Here is a 25,000-nt window from a genome sequence, read left to right as displayed (position 1 = left end):
AATCATTTCCAGTACCGTTCAGCATGAAGGTTTCTGACTTATTTCTTTTATTTCACACAAGGAAGGAAAAGGATTAAAATACCCCATCTTCTCAGTAGGCTTATGAAAGTAAGGCTGAATGTCTACCCAATGGCAGACATCTCATTAAAACAGGCAGTCTGGAGCCATTATCTGCCCAGCAATGTATTAATACAACTCCATTAAATAAACTGAGTGTTCTTCGTAAATGGTTGATGAGATTCATTTCAGGTTATGAATATCATATTTATTGCTGTTTTATGTGTAATACTCAACTTGATGGCTAATTCTTCCTGCAGCAACTCATAGCGAGGCCATTAGAAAAGGTTTTCTTTTTCTTTCCCTCTGCAATAGGTGAAATGTGACCTAATTTTTATGGGCATTACATATCTGTTTAATAAATACTGAAAACTTGGTGAGTGTACAGGAAAATCTGCTATGTCTGACCTTGTACTGAGAGTTGTGATTTAAACTCTGATGTTACTTCCATGGGTCCTGTCTGGGGCTTTTAGGACTGATCTAGATGTAGATTAAAGAGTAGAATCGGTGTGTGCACACGAGGTTTATTCCCTTGACATCAGAGAGAATTGGAATATGCCAGGAAGGTCGCAGGAAATGAAGACAGGAGCATGGAATCCAAGAGGTGGTCAATCTGGGGGTGTTGATCAAAGTTGAATGGGAGGACCCAGGAGACCTAAGAGAGAAGAAGATGAGAGAGAAAATAAGCCAGAACTAACAGCCTCCCCATATAAGGAGTTTTTAAAAATCATGAAACTCAAACCATGTTGAGATAGTTCTTCACACCCATTAATATGAACATTTTCAAATGTGCAACCAACCAAACAACAACCACCAAGAAAAAAAAAAAAACATTATGGAGAAACTGGAACCCTGGTGCCTTGCTGGTAGGACTGTAAATCGGTGCAGCCACTGTGGACAGTGATACGACAGTTCCTCTAAAAATTAAATATAGAATTCCCTATGATCCATCGATTTTGCTTCTGGGTATTTACCTAAAAGAATTGAAAGTGGAGATTCAAACAGATGCTTGTACACCTATGTTCACAGCAGCATCATTCGCAGTAGATTAAAGTGGAAGCAGCCCAAGCGTCCACTGAGAGATGACCGCCTAAGCAAAATCCAGACTCATGTGTGAACCTAGAAGGAAAAGTACTGTGAGTCCACCTATGTGAGGTCCCAAGAGTAGCAAATACAGAGAGACAGAAAGTAGGCTGGTGGTTACCAAGGGCTTGGGGAAGGGGAATGAGGAGTTAGTGTTTAATGGGTGCAAAGGGTCAGAGTTTTGCAGGATTAGAATCTCCTGGAGACGATGGTGGTGATGGTTTCACAATTGTGTGAATGTACTTAACATCATGGAATTTACACGATAAAGTGCTCGTGCTAGTGAAGTTTGTGTGATGTGTATTTTACCAGAATATTAAAAAAAAGTTATTAAAATGTAAAAAGATAAGTTCTCTCTTAGGAAAATAGGGACCCAGTACAGAGCAGCAAACCATAGCATTCCTGAAACGCTCTCATCTCCAGACCTGGATCTACCATCATTTACTTGTTTGTGTAGCTTTTCACCAATTCGTCAAACCTCAGTATATTTGTCTGTAAGATGGTGATGATAACTCTTCCATCCCAGGACCACGATGAGGATTAAGTGGGATAAAGTAGGGTGGAATGTTTATTCCTGTCCCTGACGGAGATCCACAGATGTTTTCATTCCCCTCTCCCGTTTCTGTTCCTGTCTTTCAAACGCCCTTGCTCCCCTTTCTTTCCATTCACTACTTCTCTGGTGGCCTTGACTTCAAGTCCTTCCATGGCTTATATTAAAATTGCGTGCATCTCCCTCTCTGCCTTTGTCCTGCCCTGATTGCTGCATTTTCTGTAGGTTGGCTCTTTTCCATCTAGACTGTGCCCCTTCTATGGGATAAGTCATGGTTTGCACACAAAAAGTGCATATATGTAGTATGTGCCCATTCAGTAGAATCTTTCTGGGACCTCAGATGGTATATCTTCTCTCAGTGTATCATTCATTCACTTCCATAGATCTTATTATTTTTCATCCTTTAACTTTTTGCTCTTTAATTTTTAACATGAGAGTGATGATTTTTAAATGCATCCTTTAATGAATAATCATATAAATACACTGGTTTTTAAACTTGGGAAATATTTATACTTAGCTTAATCATTTCTCATTTTCATTGTTTAAGAAGTATCCCTAATTTCTAATCATAGAATTTTAAGTTTAGAAAGAAACCTAGAGGTACTCTACCCAATATTTTTCAACATGGAGGCCATTGACATTAGGGTCCTTTCTGGGTAGGATTGTGGATTTCAGGACATGGGGAATCCTGGCCCCTGAACACAGAATCCCCTAATCATAGTAACAACCAGACAACTCCAAGCATCCTGGTTCGAAAAGCATCAGAAAGAGTAAGGGGGACCAGTGTCCCACCTGGAGCATGTGGCCACTCCAGGCAGAGCCAGGGTGGGACCCTGGGGGCCCAGATCTCTCGTATGTCCTGTCCTTCAGGCTTCCCTGTTTCATTGACTACTATCAAGGGAAATAGGATTTTTGCTTATAACTGAGGAAATGCCCTCTTTCTGCAGCTGGAGTGAATCATGCATCTGTGGGGACAACACTGGGAACACTTTGAATCTCATCCCATATCATCATCACTCCAGCAACAGGTGCCCAGAATAATACCAGTGACGGGTGGGTTGGGTACCCCGCTTTCACATGTAAACATCAGGCTCACAAACTTCAGCCCAGGCATGTGCATCTCTGTGTGTGTGTTTAGTGTTTATTTGTTTGGAGATGCTGGGAATAAAAGAGATTGACAGAGGCCTGGAGGAGAAGGAAGAGAGGAGCAGAGGGAAGCATTATTGGGAGGGGGCCGGGAGAAAGGAGTTGCCCCGGCGTGGGCCAGGGAGGAGGAGTCGGGGAGAGAACCGGCTGGCTGTGCGCTCCTGGGCGCCCCCAGCTCTACAAATCCATGGAACCAAAACCGTCCACAAAAATCCGAGCTCCAGAACTGATCCATGCAAGTGTAAGTAAGGCTTACTTAAAAAATGGTTTCTGTTAATACTTGGTTTTCTGATGGCTATCTTTATAATCAACTTTTTTTTTTTTCCATTGGAAGACAATTGCTTTACAATGTAGTGGCGGTCTCTACCATACAGCAACATGAGTCATACATGTTTTTAACCAAGGGAAAGACCAGATGGGAGAAAAGGGCTTAAAAACAGACAGTAAAAGTTATATTAGGAGCTATTGCCACCTCAAGCTCCAACATAAATTAGCATAAATTATGATACAATGAAATCATTAAAGATGACTTAATTTGTTGAATATGAACTGATAAAAGCACAGTAAAAGAAATATCGCTGGCTTTAGCTGAAAGAATGACATATCGACTGGCTCATGTTTCAACTGATTAGAAAATTGCCGCAACTCATTCCTAGAAAAGAAACACTGCTCTTTGAAAGTGTTTTACATAACTACAAAGCACAGGATAGATGAAAGTAGCTGTAATTTTGCTGTTATTTTGCTACCTTCAGACCAGCGGCTTCAAATATGGTGCCCTTAAAGAGGTAGCTGAGAGAGACAAATAAGACACTATGTATGGAATATTTCTTAAAAGCTGAATGTTTTTAGAAGCAGCATTTGGTCAGTTATCCTAGAGTCTCACTTGAGTATCACACACATTCAAATCCCTCTGAGCTGCCCCAAACCAGAGCCACCACCTCGCAGAGCTGGGATGGGAAGAAATCAGCTGTGAAGCTGTGTGTTATTACATTCCGGATGATGATGGATAAGGGTGTTTGCAACTGAGATTGTGTGAATGGGATTTAGACCAGCAAACTGCAGCCTTTATCTCAAATAGCCCTCAACATCAAAGCTATTAAAGCACACCACTTTCCATAAAAACGTGTTAAGAAAGCTTGGAACCACAGCCCAATAGGAAGGACTAAATTTATCAGCAAAGTTGTCGGAAGGAAGGAACTGCTGTGATAAGAAGGAGGGAAAAAAAAAAATCAAGAAGGACAACCCATCCTCTGAGGAAGGAGCAGAAATAATACTTCTTCCTTGGCGTGACAACTGGAGCTTTCCAAAGGACCAGGAGCCTCCTCTATCGGAACTGACTTCAGGGCCGGGCAGGCTCTGTGTCAGCAGACTCACAGGACTGTGACCAGTGCCACCGAGGAAGTCAAGTGTTCATTTCACAGCAATTTTAACTAATCTAAGTGTCAACAGCCATGCACAGCTTGCAGAGCCCATATTAGAACGTGGTCACAGGAGCCTTAGGAGACAGGAGATGTCTCCCATCAGCTGGATGCCCATGCATTCATTCAGCTGAGCAGAATTCACTGGACATGCTAGCCACCATGTTCGGTACCAGGACTCAGAGATAAAAGACAGAAAAATGTTCTGGCATTGAGAGTTTAGAGTCTAGTAGGAAGGAAAAGCAAATATAGTACAGGTTTTCATGAAAAAGTGTAAATACAGAATGAGCGACATACAGAGGTCTCTGAAGAATTAAGAGAGGTGAGTTGGTGGTGGGATTTGGGAACAGGCTTTGCTGAGAAAGGACTGATTTAAATCTTGAAAGGTGAGTAGGAGTTTGGCAAATGAGGGAACAAGTTTCATTCCGAGTGCACGTTTGTAAGTCCAACAAAGTTAGCCTAGGTACCTAACTAACATAATCAGCTCTATAGTTGCCATTTAGTCGCTAAGTCATGTCTGACCCTTTTCTAGCCCATGGACTGTAGTCCATGGGATTTTCCAGGCAAGAATACTGGAGTGGATTGCCATTTCCTTCTCCAGGGGATCTTTCTGACTCAGGGATTGGATCCACATACCCTGTATTGGAAGGCAGGTTTTTTACCACTGAGCTACTTGGGAAGCCCCAGCTACACAGTACTGTGCTGTAGTAGGTTTATAATACTTTTCACACAAGTAATACCTAAAAAACAAACACAAAAAATAAACATTTTTAATCTTACAGTTTTGTACCTTGAAAAGTAGAGCAGTACAGTACAACAGCTGGCCCACAGGGGCTGGCACCCAGCGAACAGGCAAGAAGAGTTACTGACTGAAAGAAGGAAAGGAGGTGGGAGCTGGCAGAGCTGAAGGACTGTCAGCAACAGGAGACGGAGGTCCAGCTGCAGCTCCACTCTCGCCTGACGATCATGGAATGCATGTCTGCATCTTTGAAAGTTCGCAACTTGAAAGTTCATATGTTCAGCGCTTGCTATAGAGCACTCCAGACAAAGGAAATGTTCAGAGATGACTGGCAGGCTAACGCACCTTGGAAGCTGCAAGACCAATAAAACCTGGGCCATGAGCTACATTCCTCCAGCTCACTGTGGGTCTCCAAGACCCACAGCAAATACAGATCCCAAAGTCCACAGAGCGCCCTCTTCCAACCTGCAGGCCTCTCTCAAGCACCAAATACACTTCTCAGTTGGTTTATTGACTCACCAAGTCCTTCTTGTTACTCACAAGCCTGCTTACATGGAGGGTTCTTTTTATACTGTGATGGTATTAAATATCAAACAAACCAAATAAATATGAAAAGGAAAGACACAAATTAAGTGTGAGTAAAACTTCTGTATAAGTTTGGGAGAAGTCTACAAAACTTAAAGAGTGATGCACTCAAAATTTCGTGCATTCCATTTTAAAGTACTAAATCTGGAAATTATATAGAAGGCATTATGATTGTGGTTTATCCAAGAAAAATGACACCTAACTCCAGCCAGTCTGGAGTTTGCCAATCTTCACTCAAAGAAAGCGTTTTGGCCTTACATCAGAACATTGATAAATGAGTGTAAAAGTGTATCTTTAATGTTATAATAAAATACTGAAGGCACATTGTATCAGTTTTCTGACTCCCTGTGTTCTCTGAATTTTTCAATTGACTAATTGCCACTCTGGTTTGCATTGTGTTGAGGCCTCTTTGTTAGTTCAAAATGGCAGGAGTTTGAGCTGGCAGTGGAGATATGAGGGGGGTGAGGATAGAGAGCTACTCAGATTCACAAGGCCCTGGCATGCCCTGCTGGGACCCAGGGTGAGGCGGACTTGGGAGCAAAGGTGAACAGAGGGTGGGTTTTCCAAGAAGCTGGGTATCTATTGGGCTCCCTTTTTCTACAACAGTTTTAAACCATTGATTTAGTTCACTCAGCTGTGATTTCCAGTTAATCTGTTTTTATACAAACACTGACACTGCTAAATTTTCAAACATCTATGTGCAATATTTTTATAAACAACAACAAAATGAATCTACATAGCAGCTCTAAATGTGACGTGCAAATTTCCCAGTGAATATTTGATATTGAGGCATATATATTGTGACAGGGGATAAAATAAAGTTATAACGACTGCCGTAAGTAAAGGATACAAATAAATTTGGGAGAGGTGGCTGGTTGCAGAACCCATGCATATGTTAGAAAGCCCCTTCTCTGTTTATCAAATACAGTCAAGATACATGACATTTTCTTTAACAAAGATTTTAGAAGATTACGGCATCAATTCAGCATTCTTGTGTATTACTTTCTACGATAATCATGACCATGGCCAAGCTATAATAACATTTGGGAATATGATTCATTATATGACAAAATTAAAAGAAAGATGATTTTCATTCTAATCAAGTCCCCCACTGGGTGTCAGTGGTAGGTTCACATGTGACCTCAGGAAACAAAACAGCTTTTCAAAGATACAGTGTCCTCATCAGCCAAACGAAGAGAATATAAGATTCTTCTCATGGGGCTTTTGTGATATTGAAACGTTAACAAGTCATGTGGTTATTTAGCAAAATGACTGGTATTTAGTAACAGGCTAATACAAGTTTGCCACTATCATCATAGTTACTATTAGGTTGCATGAAATGATTACATCTAAGATCATATTCATTGGAAGGACTGATGTTAAAGCTAAAATTCCAATACTTTGGCCACCTGATGCAAAGAAAAGTATTTTAATTTGAAAAGACCCTGATGCTGGGAAAGATTGAAGGCAGGAGGAGAAGGAGATGACAGAGGATGAGATGGTTGGATGGCATCATTGACTCAGTGGGCATGAGTTGGAGTAAACACCGGAAGTTGGTGATAGGGAGGCCTGGTATGCTGTAGTCCATGGGGTCGCAGAGTTGTATACCACTGAGGGACTGAACTGAACTGAAAATCATTATAAGGCACAAAAACTGTGTTTAAGATAATAATGAAGACCCAATCTGAGTTTCCAAATACCTGATACATCAGAGCAGCCCATGAGGACCTGATTTTTATAATGGCCCAGAACATCCAATTATTCATGTGAACAAGAATTTGTATTTTAAAAAGCATTATTAAGTAAACATTAGGATGGTCAGCTTAGCCATTCCAAAGGAGCTTTTCAGTCACCCAACCATCAGCAAAGCCTGGTCTGGAGAAGCAGGGAGTCACCCTCGGGAAGAGGAACCAAAGCCTTCTTGCTTTGCCTCATCTGAAAACAGCACACAGATATGAGCAAGGCGCGGGTGCTTAGACTCCAGGACTTGAAACATTTATAGATGCTTTTTAAATAAAAGGGGGAAATTTGCAAGAAAGGCTCATCTGTCGAGTTCCTCCAAGAGTTATCTGTGGTCACTAAAAGAAAACCATCAAAGACTGGTTTCAGGACTGTGACCAGTTGGTGGCAGGATGCGGGAGGCAGAGACCGGGGTCAGCACATCACGACCAGTGCTGGAGAAGGGCAGCTGCTGGAGGGCGGACAGACGGCCCCTGAGAGGCCAGGCCTCAGTTCCGGGGAGCCTGGGGAGAGAGCGGGGACGGGCTCAGGAAGCCCACTGGCTGGCTGTGGAAGCCGTTTGTCTCCAGGTTAGGGCTTCCCTGGTGGCTCAGCTGGTAAAGAATCCGCCTGCAATGCGGCAGACCTGGGTTCGATCCCTGGGTTGGGAAGATCCCCTGGAGAAGGGAACAGCTACCCACTCCAGTATTCTGGCCTGGAGAATTTCATGGTCTATACAGTCCACGGGGTCGCAAAGAGTCAGACATGGCTAAGCAACTTTCACGTGGAAGAACCTTGGGGAAAGAAAATGTCTATCTACATTCAAAAACTGGTCCAATAAAGAAAGTCATTTATCTGGGGCCCAAGAAATGATTGGGGCACAGGAGAGTATAGCGAATGTAAACGGAGATTTCTTTCATATAACAGAATGTACTTCACTGCCATTGGCCACACACTGTGGCTAGCATAACCATCTTCTTTGTATGTGTGTGCTATATTACTTTAAAATAAATTATGTTCTTGGCACACTGATGCTTTTATTGTTGTTGTTGTTCAGTTGTTATGTCTGACTCTTTGTGACCCATGGACTGCAGCATGCCAGGCTCCCCTGTCCTTCACTATCTCCTGGAGTTTGCACAAATTCATGTCCAAGGAATCAGTGATGCCATCCAACCATCTCCTCCTCTGCCTCTCCCTTCTTCTTTTGCCCTCCATCTTTCCCAGCATCAGGGTCTTTTCCAGTGAGTCAGCTCTTCACATCAGGTGGCCAAAGTACTAGAGTTTCAGCTTCAGCAACAGTCCTTCCAATGAATATTCTTTAGGCCCCCAAGTGATGACTCGCTGTGGGGGCTGATCTGTATGCTGAGGGATATCTAAGCATCCCCAACCTGTACCCACTAGATGCCAACAGATTGTCAGCCCCATCCAGATATGATGAGCAAAAATGTCTTTAGACACTGCTCGTGTTCCTGGGCACAGGGAAAATGGGGACCCAAAATAACCCTCAGGTGAGAACTACAGCTTTGCAGCAATGACTTTCCATCTTTGTTGGGGAGTGTTCGCAGGGCAATTCATGGAACTTGGAAAAGCATTTGAAGACATTGTGATTAACTTTCCCCATAATTCCAGACATTACTGAAACAGGTGAAAGGAACATTTCACCCACCACCATGACTGCACACACACCTTGAAAGTTTTTCACTGTTTCTGTTCTTCTCAAACACCAACTATGTCAGTACATGAAGTCCATCACACTGGGATTACCTGCTTGCTTATCTTTAACAGAATGTGGGTTCTGCAAAGACAGGGCTACATCTTACCCACACGTATGTACCTGGAGCCCAGCAGAGTGCCTAGAAAATTCTATTTTCGCAGTAAATGTTTACTGGCTAGTTGACCACAATAACAAATGATGCTTTCAAATTGTGGTGCTAGAGAAGACTGTTGAGAGTCCCTTGGACAACAAGAAGATCAAACCAGTTAATGCAAAAGGAAATCAACCCTGAATATTTATTGGAAGGACTGATGCTTAAGCTAAAGTTCCAATACTTTGGCCACCTGATGGGAAGAGCTGACTCATTGAAAGGATCCTGATGTTGGGAAAGATTGAAGGCAGGAGGAAAAGGGAACATCAGAGGATGAGATGGTTGGATGGCATCACTGACTTAATGGACATGAGTTTGAGCAATCGGGAGATAGTGAAGGACAGGGATGCTTGGCACACTGCAGTCCATGGGGTCACAAAGAGTCAGACACAACAACAAACAACAACAACAAAAAAGACATAAGAATACAGGCACTTTCTACTGGGTATGAGAGAATTTATACCAAGGGCAAGGGTACATTCTCAGCTCTATTACACAGTGAATTCTGCTGAAAACAAGTTCAGAGGATAAAACAATGAAGCCAATGTTTCCTGAAGCTGAACTGAATAACTAGAGCAGAGCGGCAGAAAGATTTGTCCAAAAGGCAAGTCAATGCCTCACTTCCTAAGCCATGAGCAGGCAAAGCATGGGGACAACAAAGGCTGAGGCCCACATCTAGGCCGCCTGAGCATTTATTTGCACATTTTATGTGCTCTGGAATGGCCAGGACTGAGCGCATCTTTGTAATGTCTGTGCCAAGTAATCTGTGGCTCCGTAGTTCATGTCATTTTGACGAAGTGGCCTTCTCCTTGCAGCTGGACAGTATCTAGCCAAAAGGTTACTGTCCCCTTGAAATATGAATGGGGCACTCCTGGGTATCACTAGAGATGATCAAATCCATCTCCATGGGCTATCAAGATAGACTGATTCCAAGGAGAGTATAATCTGCCTAGACCCAAATGCTACCTCCTCCAGGATGTGTTGGCCACCAAACACAGCAAGAGCAGATTTCAAAGCACTCTAAAATTTGTAGCCAAGATTAGCAAAATTGAACTTTTGTAAACTGACCATCAAAGAAACATAATTAAGCTGTGCCTAAGTAGAGGATATTTATACCTTGTACTCTAGGAAGGGGCATCAGATGATCACACCAGCTTAAGTCATGTGGTTCAATCCTCATTTTATGAATACATGTGTGTATGTCTTCGAATTCTGCCATAAATGTTACTGGGGTTATTTTAAAATGCACTTTAATTCGGCTGACATTTACAGATTTTATTTTATTTTTACACAGCACCAACATGAGCATGCAATGATGTCACCCCCAGCCTAAAATTCCTTCGTGTTTTTTTTTTTTTTTTAATAGTGAAATCTATGATGGGTACATCCTATTGGAGGCATCTCTGGGTCTAGCTCTGAGGCCATCAGGTCTGTCCTAGAGGCATTTCTCTGACCGTGGCCATTTCCTTCCTACGATGCTGCCTTTGCTTCTGGGGTTCTCTGCTGAAGTATACTTTTTGTGATTGTCTCCCTGAGAAACTCTTTCTTCTAATTTAGTTCACCCTTTGCTCCATCCCTTCCCTGATACCCGGCTCACACTTCTATCTCCTTCTTCCCCCTCTCTCTCTTGTACCACTCTCCATCACAGCTGCTATGGTCACGATTGTCTGATTGTATTGGTTTCCCTCACATTCAGTTAGACACTTGAGGGGCAGAGACGTGAATATCAGAATGGCTGTGTGGTCCTTGGCTCCACACCTGACAAATAAGAGGCAATCAGATAGATGAGGGAGAAATAGGTGTACAGCTCGAGTTCCTCAAACAGCGAGCACATCTAAATTAATACAACTCAAGCAAACAGGGATAGATGGTGAGATCTTGGAAAAGAAACGCTCAGACATGCAGACGAGGAGGGACACAGTGTCTGACCCAGTGGAGCGTTATGCTCGATGGTAATCCTGCTTGCGAGCAAGATAAAATGTGAAGTGTATAATTCTTAGCTGTCAGAGAGAAAGGGAAAGCGTGTTTCTTGGAACAAGCAGGGCCTTTTCTGGCCACAAGTTCCAAAGGAAATGTCTCACAGATGGCTTCCTGAGCCGAGGAATGGGGGGACTAGGGGACAGCCTTGAGGGAGGGCACCTTTGGTTGTGAACTAGCCTTAGCGGCGATGTTCCATCGATCCTGCCGTCCTGGAGGTGGGGGCTTTTAGTCTCTATCTCCTTAAAGGAGGAGCATCGAGCAACAACCATGTCAAAACTACTGTCATCAGGAGTCCAAACTTAAGCCAGTCCTGGCAAAAGTGCTACCTGTCCATGTTTGCTGAATTTCACAGCATTACCAAAACTGTGACAATAAGTCACAGGCACCCTCCTGTCCTACCTGTGTGTTAGATTTTCCATGAAGCCATGTGATGCAATGAACCTGTAAAACTTCTGTAGATAACAGAGGGAGACCAACCTGCCAAACATGCTTCATGATCAAGGTCAGGTTGGCCTGGTCAGCAACACATTTTAGAGTGTATTTAGAATTTATAGCATAAACGTCCTAGCTCACATGTGATGCAAAATCCAGCTTAATTTCTCCTGTGTAATTTCAGTGTCTGATGGTCTCCAAATACACCTGTGTGGAATTATTTAATCTCATCTTTTAAAGGCACTCCTGTTAACCAAGAGCTTGTTTCGTTACTAAGATACAAAGGTAGGATGTGGTCCATTCAACAGCCTATGACTCTTCGCTCATCTCTCATTCAGATGGAAAACAAAGGCCCGGGTGCCCAGGTTTACAAAGAAGAGAAAGATTAAGAGGGAGAAGAAAAGGAGGAGAAGGAGGAGGAAGGGGAGGTGAACAGAAACTAGGAAAACATGAGTGTAGGAGAGGAGGATGAAGAAGCTGGTGGAAGCAGTCACGAGACAGAAATAGTTTCTGATTGCTTCATTCCCAGGCTGAAAAGTCACCAGAGGAGTCTCACCTCTGGGGAGTCCTCAAGCTTCCCCAGAACTGATGACAGGTTGGCACAGATCTTCCCAATTCAGCTCCAATATTTGCCACAAAGCAGTTCTGTTGTCGGGTGAGTTCCAATCATGATTGCAGATGTGAATGAAATGTGCAGACAGGTAGTAGAGTGCAATTTCATCATCCCTGGGATGCAGTGAGAAAGGGTACCTTGCCACAGAGTACAGACAACTGCGCATAATAACTCAGCACAGGCAGAGTGCTCATTAGAGCGGTGAAGGAATAGATTTGTTAAATTATAATTGTTTTTATATTTACAATTTCCCCAATAAATTAGGGTTTAGTACACTAATTAGATTGTCTGTTACAGTACCTGCACGTGCTATATTTGCTCCCTCCTCAGCTGGCAGATGGTGCGGAGCAGATGATTCTGCCGTCAGGAGCCGTGGAATTTCAGAGACAAGTGTAGTGGTGTGTGTTGCTTTTTGCTGGCCCCCCAAGCCACGTGTGTGAGTTGGGCACACATATGTGCAACACAGCTTCAGCATTCCTGCAGTGCCTTTCTTTAGAAAACTGCTCATGCTTTTTTTTTTCTTCATAAAATCTGTTACTTATTATTTTAAAATTTTAGAAAATTATACCATGTAGACAATCTTGTTGCTCTAGACCATTTCAGGGAGGCTCATATTACACGATGAAGTCTGTTTTTTCTTCTCCTTCCCACGGAGGACTTGATCTAAGTGAAGTCTCCGTAAGCCCAAACTGACTAGGAAACACATTCCCCAAGTTATGGGACATTTATTGAATGACCTGTATGGCTGACAGAACAGAATAAAATGAACAGATCCCACATAATGATGTGTGGATTCGTGAACTATAACTACTGCAAAGTGATAAAACCGTGGAAAACTGACAGGTGGAGGGAGGTTTAGCAGAGTCAACATGCTTGGTTCGCCCTGGGTGCTTTCCAAGCTCATTGAAAACTCTGATGCTCCCAGGGAAAATACACTTCTTGTAGATGGAGTCCTATGCCAGCATCTTCCCAGACACGTGAGCTCTCCAAGGGCAATGAAGCCCAAAGGTAAAGAGAAGGCCTGCTCCACCCTCCATCCTCACGTCTCCACGCTGCTGCAGGTGCAGAAAGGCTTTCAAAATATGGGATTAGTGATTCGGGGCAGACTGGGATCTCCAAGGCTTTCAATTTCACCCTTGACCACACTGGCTCTCTTCCTCATGTTTCACCAGCACCAAACAATCCAGTGATGCTAAGAGAGGTTAACCAGTGAGTCTGCCTGTCAAGCCCTGGCTGAAGGTTCGGTGGCCATGTCCTGCCTGCTCACAAATCAAAAACCACTGAAGAGGTGGAAGGTGCAAGCCAAGAGTGGCCTTGCTTTCTCACCAGATTTTCCTGGTCTCCTGCCCTGGGATTAACAATTCCCACTGAGATTAAAAATTCCATCAGGGATGACCAATTTGAAAAAAAAAAAAATAGCCAAAGTGAGCAGTAATGTGTGCCAAAAAATTGAAAACAATCTGATTAAAATGTGAGTCTTTCTAACAATACTCTAGCTTAGAGAAGTTCAACTTTTATACAAAAAATATTATATGATAAAAAAAATCTTATTTTTTAAAAGCTTCAGCTCAGACATACTTAAACTATGGTCTCTACCAATAGTCATTTGTTAAAAAGATGTTATATTTAATCTTATAAATAATAATTTATGTCTTTTAACAAATTGATAAATCTAAAATGTACAAAATATAAAATGTGCATTTATAGTCATTTATTTATATTATATTATAAATATATTTTATTTATTAATTTTATCTGTGTGCATGCTCAGTCGTGTCTGACTCTTTTGTAAGCCCATGGACTGTAGCCTGCCAGGCTCCTCTGTCCATGGGGTTTCCCAGGCAAGAGTACTAGAGTGGATTGCCATTTTCTTCTCCAGGGCATCTTCCCTAACCGGGGATCAAACCCCCATCTCTTGCATTGGCAGGCGAACCCTTTACCACTGTACCACCTGGGAAGTTCTTTTATTTATTATGCTTTTCATTATAAACAAACAAAAACAAATCATTGCTGATGTGTGACTATTAGTAACCCTGCCCCAAAGGCAATCTAAAGGATAGAATTCAGCATGAACACAAACTGCATCTTCATTATACCTCTAGAAGGAGCCATTGTTGTTGTTCAGTGACTAAGTCGTACCCGACTCTTTGTGACCCCAACGGACTGGAGCACACCCGGCTTCCCCATCCTTCACCATCTCCCTGAGTTTGCTCAAATTCATGTCCGTTGAGTCAGTGATACCATCCAATCATCTCATCCTCTATTGCCCCCTTCTCCTCCTGCCCTCAGTTTTTCCCAGTATCAGGGTCTTTCCCAATGAGTCAGCTCTTTGGAGAGAGGAGCTGCAGGTTTATACCTGAGTAGACAAAGATGGAAGCTCCAGGGGTGGGTCCTTAGACAGGAGCACCAGCTATCCATTGGGAAAAGACAGCAGGCTTTGCCTGTGGCACCAATCCAGGGAGGCTAGGGGAGGTGATAGGCCCGTGGGTACAGGGCAGGGTCTCTGCAGACTGCTTCTAAATTTACAAGAATACAAAAAAGAGAGGGGAGTACTTGAAGCTTTAGGAGTGGGGCAGGTGGAAAATAGTCTCTTAGAGCCTCGAAAGTGACTGGACTGGCCATTCTCCATGGTCTACAGACCCCCGGGTGCCAAGACAGCCACAGGATATCAGCAAGGTCAAAACTATTTTCCTTGTAAAATTAAGATGCTGCTTGCTTTTTTTCACTATGCTTATGTTTGCACTGAAGGTGAAAAGCAGTGATGTGCAAGAAGGCTGTCCAAGCAGAAGGCAAGACCGTAGCACTAAAATGGACTAGTAACCCGAGTATTCTCTATTTATGCTGTGCCCTTGCAGCTCGGATATGGGTCTTTGTGCACACACACACACACAGGAGAATGACCTTGATAAAGCTATAAATAAGATCAACATTATTAAATTTCAGGCCTCATGTATGCCTCTCCTCCATCTTCTGTGTGGTAAGCTCAGGGCACACAAGACTTGTCTGCAGCGTACCCTGGGACAGTGCTTATCAAGCATGTGTCAAGGAAAAGAACTCATCAAGCATTTGAGCTGCCAGCTGAACCGGCTGCTTTTTTCATGGGGTAGCAGTTTTTTTCGAAAGAGTGACTGACAGACAAACTGATCATTCAGAGCTGGGGTGCTTGGAAGACATTTCCTAGAAAATAAATGAAATGAGCCTGTCACTATAAGGAAAACAGCAGACTGTATTTGTTGCCAATGATAACGTTAGAACTTTCCAGTGAAAATTAGAAATATGGCAAACTTATATCTATTAGTCTGGGCTTGACAGTTTCTCAGTACCCAGAGACAGTTCTAATGAGATGGGTGGTGATGATAACAAATGTGATTTTTTTTTTTTTTTGCTATTATGTAATGATATATGTGGAACTTCCCAGGAGGCTCGGTGGTAAAGAATCTGCCTGCCAGTGCAGGAGACACAAGAGACGTGGGTTCGATTCGTGGGTTGAGAGAATCCCTTGGAGGAGGGAATGGCAACTCACTCCCAGTATTCTTGCCTGGAAAATTGCATGGACAGAGGAGCTTGGTGGGCTATGGTACATGGGGTCACAAAGAGTAGGACACGACTGAGCAACTGAGCACAATGATATATGTTCACATATGGAAAATCTGGATAACTCTGTGAATCGGATAACTCTGTGAATCTGTTTTCCCAAACAAAGCAATGCATGATGTTAAAAAAATTCCTGGGTAAGTCAAAGAGCCCAAGTACAAGATAAATCAATGCAAGAGTCCAAAGCATTTGAGGATATAGGTCTAGATTCCACACAACCACTGTTAGTGACACCTGTTCACTAACAGGAATGAACTCTGTTCAAAGTTTCTATGCACTGTCAGAGGGCAATATACACAACCACCTGAGAAGGCTAGTAAAGCACTCAGCTCTGTCTGAACCTACTGTAACCTAATAACTGACTGCAGCAAGTCGATGCAGAAAGAGAGACGAAGATCCAGCTCCTTTCATTAAACCTGACACTGATATAATTTGCAAAAACAGTTGCTCCTCTTCTTGATAAGTTTTCATAAAAATATGTTATTCATACCATGAAATTTTATTATGCGTGCATTAATAAATATTCTAAAATGTCTCACTTTTCATTACTAACAGAGTACACATCAACAGATACGACCCACATAAACACTCACTCTTTGCTGTCCTCAATAATATTTAAGGACACAAGGCGTTAACATCGTTGTGGTCAACATCATTGAGAATCGATGGTTCATGGAAAGACCCAGACAGGGATGGGTGTGTTGCTCCTTGGGCTGTTGTGTTGTCATATTTTCAAGTGTAAGTGGGAGATACATAGGATTTGCTTTTCTCATAGACTCCATCGTTAATATCTGTATCTATTGTGACATTTAGCTGCAAGACACAAAATTCATATTCATGAATTTGAATCTAAAATGAGTTTAGCTAGGTCCCAGAATATCCGGGATTGTGTAGAGCCAGACTTTGATGGACAAGAGGCAAGGCAGGCACAGATGCAGGCAGGAGCCCTGGGGCGGAAGTGGGCAGGAGAAAACACCTCTGCCGTTAACTGTCACTGCTATAGCCTGGGCTCCTGTGGAGATACATAAGCCCAGTTCCCGTGTCCTGCTTTCTTGGGTGACAAGCCCTGTATGTGAGCATGGAATTCCCTAAGGGGGAGCCAGGTGTCCAATACTGCTGATCTGCCTTTTTTTATGGTGTGATAGGAAACAGGCCTCACATCCTACTCACACACATAGAAAGACTCCTCCATCACAGGGAAGGTTCAGATTTTACATGAAAACCCATCCCTTGTCCTTGTGAATCTCTTTCTCTGTCTTGTTCACCTCCTCCCCACTCTCTCTGCCTTCCTCTGCAGTCTTGGGACTTGGAGACATTCACACCAAAAAGATGCCTAGTACTTCTTTTCTCGGCTCTGAGATGATGCCATCCTAAAGGAAATCAGTCCTGAATATTCACTGGAAAGACTGATGCTGAAGTTGAAACTCCAATCCTTTGGCCACCTGATGCATAGAACTGACTCATTAGAAAAGACACTGATGCTGGGAAAGATGGAAGGCAGGAGGAGAAGGGGATGACAAAGGATGAGGTGGTTGGATGGCATCACCGACTCAGCCGACATGAGTTTGAATAAGCTCCAGGAGTTGGTGATGGACAAGGAGGCCTGGCATGTTGCAGTCCATGGGGTTGCAAAGAGTTGGACAAGACTGAACTGAACTGAACTGAACTGTTGTGACTGAACTGAATTGAACTGAGATGATGCAATTCACAACCAGCTTTCTGGTTAGATGATAGGGGAAAATCCAAGGAAAAGGGAAGAGTAAGGGCAGAATACAGAGGAAACTGACCCCTTAAGTTAACATGAATGATGACCTTAGGGCCCTTTCTGCTCCCACTGACCTACTGTGGCCAAGTCAACCTGGGGTCATGGCCTACGTCCCTTGTCCTGGGATCTAATACCTATGGAAGCCTGCTTTGGTTTACTCTAACACTCAGATTCTGAAAGAATAAGCATCATTCATTTGTTTGATTTTTCATAATAAAGTGTGAGAATGTGATTTTAATGGTACATTCTGCTGTGGCTACCTACATAGGAGGATACCTAGATGGGTCTTGTGTATGTGTGTGTATGTTTGTGTACATATATGAGTATTAAAATGTATAAAATGTATATGTACCTATACATATTTTAATGGCCCAATTTATAGGTTGGTAGCTTCTCTTTTTTTAATGGAAAGGACAAACATGATTCACAATGGACCTTGAAGTATGGCATAAAGTATGGCATACATTTTATATTTTGAACTATCTAAAATACTATCTCGAAGAATGACAAAATTAATAAGTTGACATTTAGCATCTGATATTTATGTGGCCTTTCAAACACAAGAGATTTTCTGGACAACAGAGATAAAATTGTGAAAAGATCTTTTCATTTTTAGAACAATATCCTTAGTTGTTATCTTCATTAAAAAAAAATGCATTCCTTTTAAGAAATAACAAAAATGACCAGGAATAAATGACCCAGAACTATTCCCTTTTGCTGAGTGCCAAATCTCCCATGAATGATTGGCTCTCTATTGACCAGCATGTGTTGCCTTGAGAAGAAGGCAAAGATAGTGTCCTTGTTATTTGGGAAAGGGAGGGTGAGGTCTCCAGAGATTCACACACGTTCACATAGTAAATCATGTCTGCCTTCTCCTCACGTCTTTCTAATACTGTTACTAAAGACTTCATTTTAACATATACAGATGGTGTTTAACAGAAGTAATGGTGGTAGAAAGCAAGAATGAACAAAGCTTAAGATCTTCTGTGAACAGATGAACCAAGGGAATAGTATTTATTAGTTTATAGAAGATGATAATGATAAGGACACATAAACAGATATGGTAGATGGTAGATATATAGATGGATAGAGAGATGATAAATAGGAACAGTTTAGATAGATAGACGGATAGATAGACAGGTAGATAATAATTATTGTTTTTCAGTCACTAAGTTGTGTCTGACTCTTTGTGACCCCCATGGTCTGCAGCAAGCCAGGCTTCCCTGTCCTTCACCATCTCCTGGAGCTGCTCAAACTCATGTCCATTGAGTCGGTGATGCTGTCCAACCATATCGTCTTCTGTCCTCCCCTTCTCCTGCCTTCAGTCTTTCCCAGCATCAGGGTCTTTTCCAATGAATCCTCTCTTCGCATCAGGCGACCGAAGTACTGGAGCTTCAGCTTCAGCACCAGTCCTTCCAATGAATATCCGGGGTTGATTTTCTTTAAGATTGACTGGTTTCATATCCTTGCAGCCCAAGGGACTCTCAAGAGTCTTCTCCAACACCATAGTTGGAAAGCATCATCCTTCGGTGCTCAGCCTTCTTTATGGTCCAACTCTCACCTCCATAAGCCTTCCCTGATAGCTCAGTTGGTAAAGAATCTGCCTGCAAGGCAGGAGACCTGGGTTGGATCCCTGGATTGGGAAGATCCCCTGGAGAAGGGAAAAGCTACTCACTCCAGTACTGTGGCTTAGAGAATGCCATGGACTGTATAGTCCATGGCGTTGCAAAGAGTTGGACACGACTGAGCAGCTTTCACTTTCCCACATCTGTACATGCCTACTGGAAAAATCATAGCTTTGATACTGACTTTTGTCGGCAAAGTGATATAGATGATCAATCAGTCAGTTCAGTCGCTTAGTCATGTCCGACTCTTTGCAACCCCGTGAACCACACCACGCCAGGTCTCCCTGTCCATCATCAGTTCCCGGAGTCCACTCAAACCCATGTCCATTGAGTCAGTGATGCCATCCAACCATCTCATCCTTTGTCGTCCCCTTCTCTTGCCTTCAATCTTTCCCAGCATCAGGATCTTTTCAAATGAGTCAGCTCTTCTTATCAGGTGGCCAAAGTATTGGAGTTTCAGATTCAACATCAGTCTTACCAATGAACACCCAGGACTGATCTCCTTTAGGATGGACTAGTTGGATCTCCTTGCAGTCCAAGGGACTCTCAAGAGTCTTCTCCAACACCACAATTCAGAAGCATCAATTCTTCGGCACTCAGCTTTCTTTACAGTCCAATTCTCACATGCATACATGACCACTGGAAAAACCATAGCCTTGATTAGACGGCCCTTTGTTGGCAAAGTAATGTCTCTGCTTTTTAATATGCTGTCTAGGTTGGTCATAACTTTCCTTCCAAAGAGAAAATGTCTTTTAATTTCATGGCTGTAGTCACCATCTGCAGTGATTTTGGAGCCCCCCAAAATAAAGTCAGCCACTGTTTCCACTGTTTTCCCAACTATTTGCCGTGAAGTGATGGGACCAGAGGCCATGATCTTAGTTTTCTGAATGTTGAGCTTTAAGCCAACTTTTCACTCTTCTCTTTCACTTTCATCTAGAGGCTCTTTAGTTCTTCTTCACTTTCTGCCACAAGGGTGGTGTCATATGCATATCTGAGGTTATATAATGATAAATACCTTATAGTACATAAAATAGATGATAAATAGATAGACAGATGATAGATAACTTACTAGGCAATGTCCGTATGCTAGCAGCTAGACCAGCGTGAGGGCAACATGCTAGCTGTCTCTAAGGGAACAGAGGAGAAATCCTGCAATTATACAACAACATTGATTTTCATAGATCCATTAAGTTTAAGCTTTGGAAGGAATGTTACACAACAACTGGCCCAACCCCTTTATACCGGGAAAACAAAGATTAAAAAGTTCTAAGCCAAAGCCAAAAATAAATCCAACTCTCCTTTCTCTTTCCTTAGATCTTGCCCTTGTGCCCCTCTTCCCCCTGCCGCATACCACCCATTCACATACTAAGCCCAGTTGCCTAAATAAGGCAGGAAGAGAAACATCTCCGACAATTAGAGGGTGTGTCAGGGGGTGATAGATCACAATCACAGAAGCTGAAAGACAAAAGAGAGACAAAAAATCATCTTAAAAGTTTTTATAAGATTTTTTTTTTCATTTTTAAAACCATCATCTTGGTTCCATATTAATTGGTCACCAAAATTAAAAAAATAATAATAAACTTTCTCTTATCCAAATCTAAGCTTTCCAAACTAAGTGTTGTGTGTTATTCTGATAAACTAAGTTCAATTTTCTTACATTAAACATGAACCACAAACATTTGGTGGGGAACAAGGTGTAGAGCACAAATCATTCCTGAAAAAACTAGTGCTTTAAAAGCAACAGACCAACTAGATCATTTTCTAATAGGGCTTAAATGTTTATTTGAAATCTTTTATTGATGGGAAAAGTGTGTATATGTATATATATGTGTGTGTGTGTGTGTGTACATATATATATATATATATATATATATATATACTTTTTTATAAACACATCAAAATGTTGAGATTGAGGAATACTATTCATTTATGTGCTTTCAAAAGTGCCCTTCTGTTTTAGCCATTCCTTATCATATCTCCCAGAAGCCATGGAGAATATTTATTTTCTTTGTACCACATCAATCTTTCATTATAAACAAAAATTGTGGAAAATCACAGTGTTTTTATGATTCCAAATTTAGAATCTGCAGGCTTTAGAGTGACATTAAACTTGACTGCATTCTTTTTCATAATCATGAGCAAATGCTATCATTAAAAAGATTTTTAAAGCCAGGATCATTATGTACTGTCCACTGGCATGTGTTAATTTGATGGACTTTTCTAGAAAAATAGCTAACAAGGAATGTTCAAGATTGAACATATTTTTTAAGTCAATGTTTTTTCTATTCTTTAGATCTCTTTAAGTTAATGAAGCTTGATGCAGGAATATCTGAAATGATATAATAGATTTGACTCTATTACTATTTTTATAGCTATGAAACATTATGTATTCACAAGCAGCAATTTTTAAAGCAAAGAGTTATATTTGCACTCTTTTAAAAATGTGATTTTCTGGACATAGCCATAATAATGGCATTTGGGGAAGATTGTGGGGCTCCTCATTGAGGCCAGTGTCTTCCATTCGTCTGTGAAGTCAAGGGGCTTAGCACGCCTCCACCCTGGACAGTCAGTGGGCTGAGCGCCCCCTGGTGGATCTGCACAAACAGTCTTGAACGTTTTAGTTGTAAGGATGGTGGTGAGAAAGAGCTTTCCCCTACGCCTGCATTTTTATACTTGTCTTTCTAGATGCAAATCGTATTGCAGGACCACACAGAAACGTTCCTATATCTGAAATCACTGGTCTCCAAAATGAAAACTGCAGACTGTTAATTGGGATTCAATCCAATGTAATTTATTGGCTCATCGGTGTGAAAAGCTAACAAACTTTGTGGGCTTTGTGACAAGGAGTTAGGAGGGAAGGTGATGAGAGACCAACCTGAAGAAGTTCATCCCCGAGACCCGACCTTGAGAGACTCACCAGTGAGCTTCGAGAGGACCACCCTTCACGTCCATTCTCCGAAACAGCAGAAAGTTTAATGCTTTCAAAATGACCAAGTTCCATCTGCTGGTATAGCCCAGCTTAGGGCTTCCCTTGTGGCTCAGCTGGTAGAGAGAATCAGCCCGCAATGCGGCAGACCTGGGTTGGATCCCTGGTTTGGGAAGATACCTTGGAGAAGAGAAAGGCTACCCGCTCCAGTATTTTGGCCTGGAGAATTCCATGGACTATGTAGTCCATGGGGTCACAAAGAGTCAGATATGACTGAGTGACTTTCACTCACTCACTCACTGAAATTTCATCTGCAGGATATAAAATGATTCAAGAACTTGGATTTTATCTTGCCTAGTCTCTTTCAGGGAGAAGGCAATGGCACCCCACTCCAGTACTCTTGCCTGGAAAAAACCATGGACGGAGGAGCCTGGTAGGCTGCAGTCCATGAGGTCGCTAAGTGTCAGACACAACAGAGTGACTTCACTTTGACTTTTCACTTTCATGTATTGGAGAAGGAAATGGCAACCCACTCCAGTATTCTTGCCTGGAGAATCCCAGGGACGGAGGAGCCTGGTGGGCTGCCGTCTATGGGGTTGCACAGAGTTGGACACGATTGAAGTGACTTAGCAGCAGCAGCAGCAGCAGCAGTCTCTTTCAGAGGTGAGAAAAACCAAGACCCAGACAGAATACAAGGTATTTCTGGTTTTGACAACAAGACACGGCATGAAAAAAAAGTGCTCAGAGTCCAGGAATGACAACATGATTATGGGTTCCCTGTTAGATTTAGCTCAATTTTATTTGCTTTTGTAAAAAAAAATAATAAAAGTCCACAGAAGTTTCTTTGAGAATCTATCACCCACATTTTTCACTTCTCTCTAGAGGAGAATGCTGATGGCTTCATGTCCTCTGCAGCAAGGGAGGGGAGGGAGCCCTGCTTTGGCTGTACAGTTTGGAGAAGAGAAGATCAAACATTGAAATAAGCTCATTGAAATGGCGTGTTTCTCCCCAGAAGACTACATCTGTAAACATCAGATCAGGATCACAGTTTGCCAGGGGGGCACTGCACCTGGAATCAGGGTGCTCTGTGTGATCAAGGACACTGGGTGCCCTGCCCTCTGAGCCCCCAGTCACTGTCCTGGGAGGCGTTGCTCTGGGACAAGCAGATGCGTGCCCTTCTGCAGATGGGGCAGGGAGGGTGCTGACTTGAGCCATCTGAGACAGGATTAGAGGGGAGAGCCCAGAAGCTTCAGGAGGAATGCAGCAGTCCTTCCTCCTCCCCAGGAAACAATCAGCAGGATTCTGTTCAGAAGAAACCCCTAGGCGAGGATTTGGGAGAGGGCAAGGGCCTGGGTCTGCCTGCCTTTTCCCCTAAAATGAGTTTCCAGGTTAGTTTGCTCTTCTGCTGAGCTTTGGGCAGGTTTTATTTACTCTAAGAGAAAAAGTAAAGACTGTTGACTGAAAGGAGTTTTCTGTGTTACGCGACAACATAAACTTTGTTAATCTTATACTGCCCAACCAAAAAGGAAAATTGAGTATCTGAAAATACAATGGTATATTCCTTTTGAAAAGGAGTTGAATGCATGATACAGTGGGCAGGGTTGAATTGACTAGGATACTGAAAAAATTTTTTTTAATCTGTAATTTTTAATACCCCTGGGGGAAAAATATAAGGAATATTCTGATTTGTTAATATAGAAATCTGAGAATGAGTAAGGTTTAAGGAACAGATGCCCCCTCAACACAGTGGTTTTTTTTTTTTTTTAAGAGTTCAAAGAAATGTAGGAGGGTGTCGCTGATTAGATTTTTTGAGGAAATTAAAATACATGGATTATTTCAGAATATTATTTAGGAAGATATTTTGAAAGAAGAGACTATAAGTAGGAAGATTAAGAAACTAACAGTAGTTCTTAGTAAGGTGTTGCGATGTTTCAAGTGTTGTCTTCAGTGTACAAGGATCTTAAAGACCAAACCCTGAGAGACAGGAAAGGGCTGTGGGTCTCTGCTGACCCTGACCTGTGCTAAATCAGCACAAACTGGGGTCACCTGGTGCCCTGAGCATCCCTGCACTTCTCCTGGATGGAGGGTGACTGCTTGTTGTTGTTCAGTCACTCAGTCGTGTCCAACTCTTTGCGACCCCATGGGCTGCAGCACGCCAGGCTTCCCTGCCCTTCACCATCTAGCAGAACTTGCTCAAACTCATGTCCATTGAGTCAGTGATGCCATCCAACCACATCATCCTCTGTCATCCCCTTCTCCTGCCTTCAATCTTTCCCAGCTTCAGGGTCTTTTCCAAAGAGTCAGTTCTTCCCATCAGGTGGCCAAAGTATTGGAACTTCAGCATCAGTCCTTCCAATGAATATTCAGGACTGATTTCCTTTAGGATGGACTGGTTTGATCTCCTTGCAGTCCAAGGGACTCTCAAGAGTCTTCTCCAACACCACAGTTCAAAAGCATCCCTGTTCCATTTCTATCTCTTTTTCTCACAGACTTTTGGAGACTTCTGAATAACCGGAGGTCTGTCTCCTCCTCTAGGATCTCATATTTCTCCAAATAAGCTGCAAATCCATCTACTAAAGCAGAATTCTAATTTGCATTCTTCCCTCGTCAGCTATGGCTGGGTTGCATGCCCTTACCTGCTCACTTATTGTTTGGGGAAGAGACATTCTCTGATACTTTAGAAAGCAGCCTAAAGAAAAATGTATTTATAAAATGATGGGGAGTTACCCTCCAAACAAGAAGGACTAAAGCCTCTGTCAAGGTAAAAGACATGAGTAAGTAGATCCCAGGCTGTACAGTTTTGGTCATCGAGTCTCCTGAGGAAATATACCATCTTTGTATCAGCCCTGTGAAGATTTCCAGGACAACGTTTTGCTGGCCCAAGTCCGACCTTGCAGTGCCAG

The sequence above is a fragment of the Oryx dammah genome, unplaced genomic scaffold (genome assembly GCF_014754425.2).
Source record: "Oryx dammah isolate SB20612 unplaced genomic scaffold, SCBI_Odam_1.1 HiC_scaffold_25, whole genome shotgun sequence".
NCBI lineage: Eukaryota > Metazoa > Chordata > Mammalia > Artiodactyla > Bovidae > Oryx > Oryx dammah.
This window is presented reverse-complemented; position numbering follows the sequence as displayed.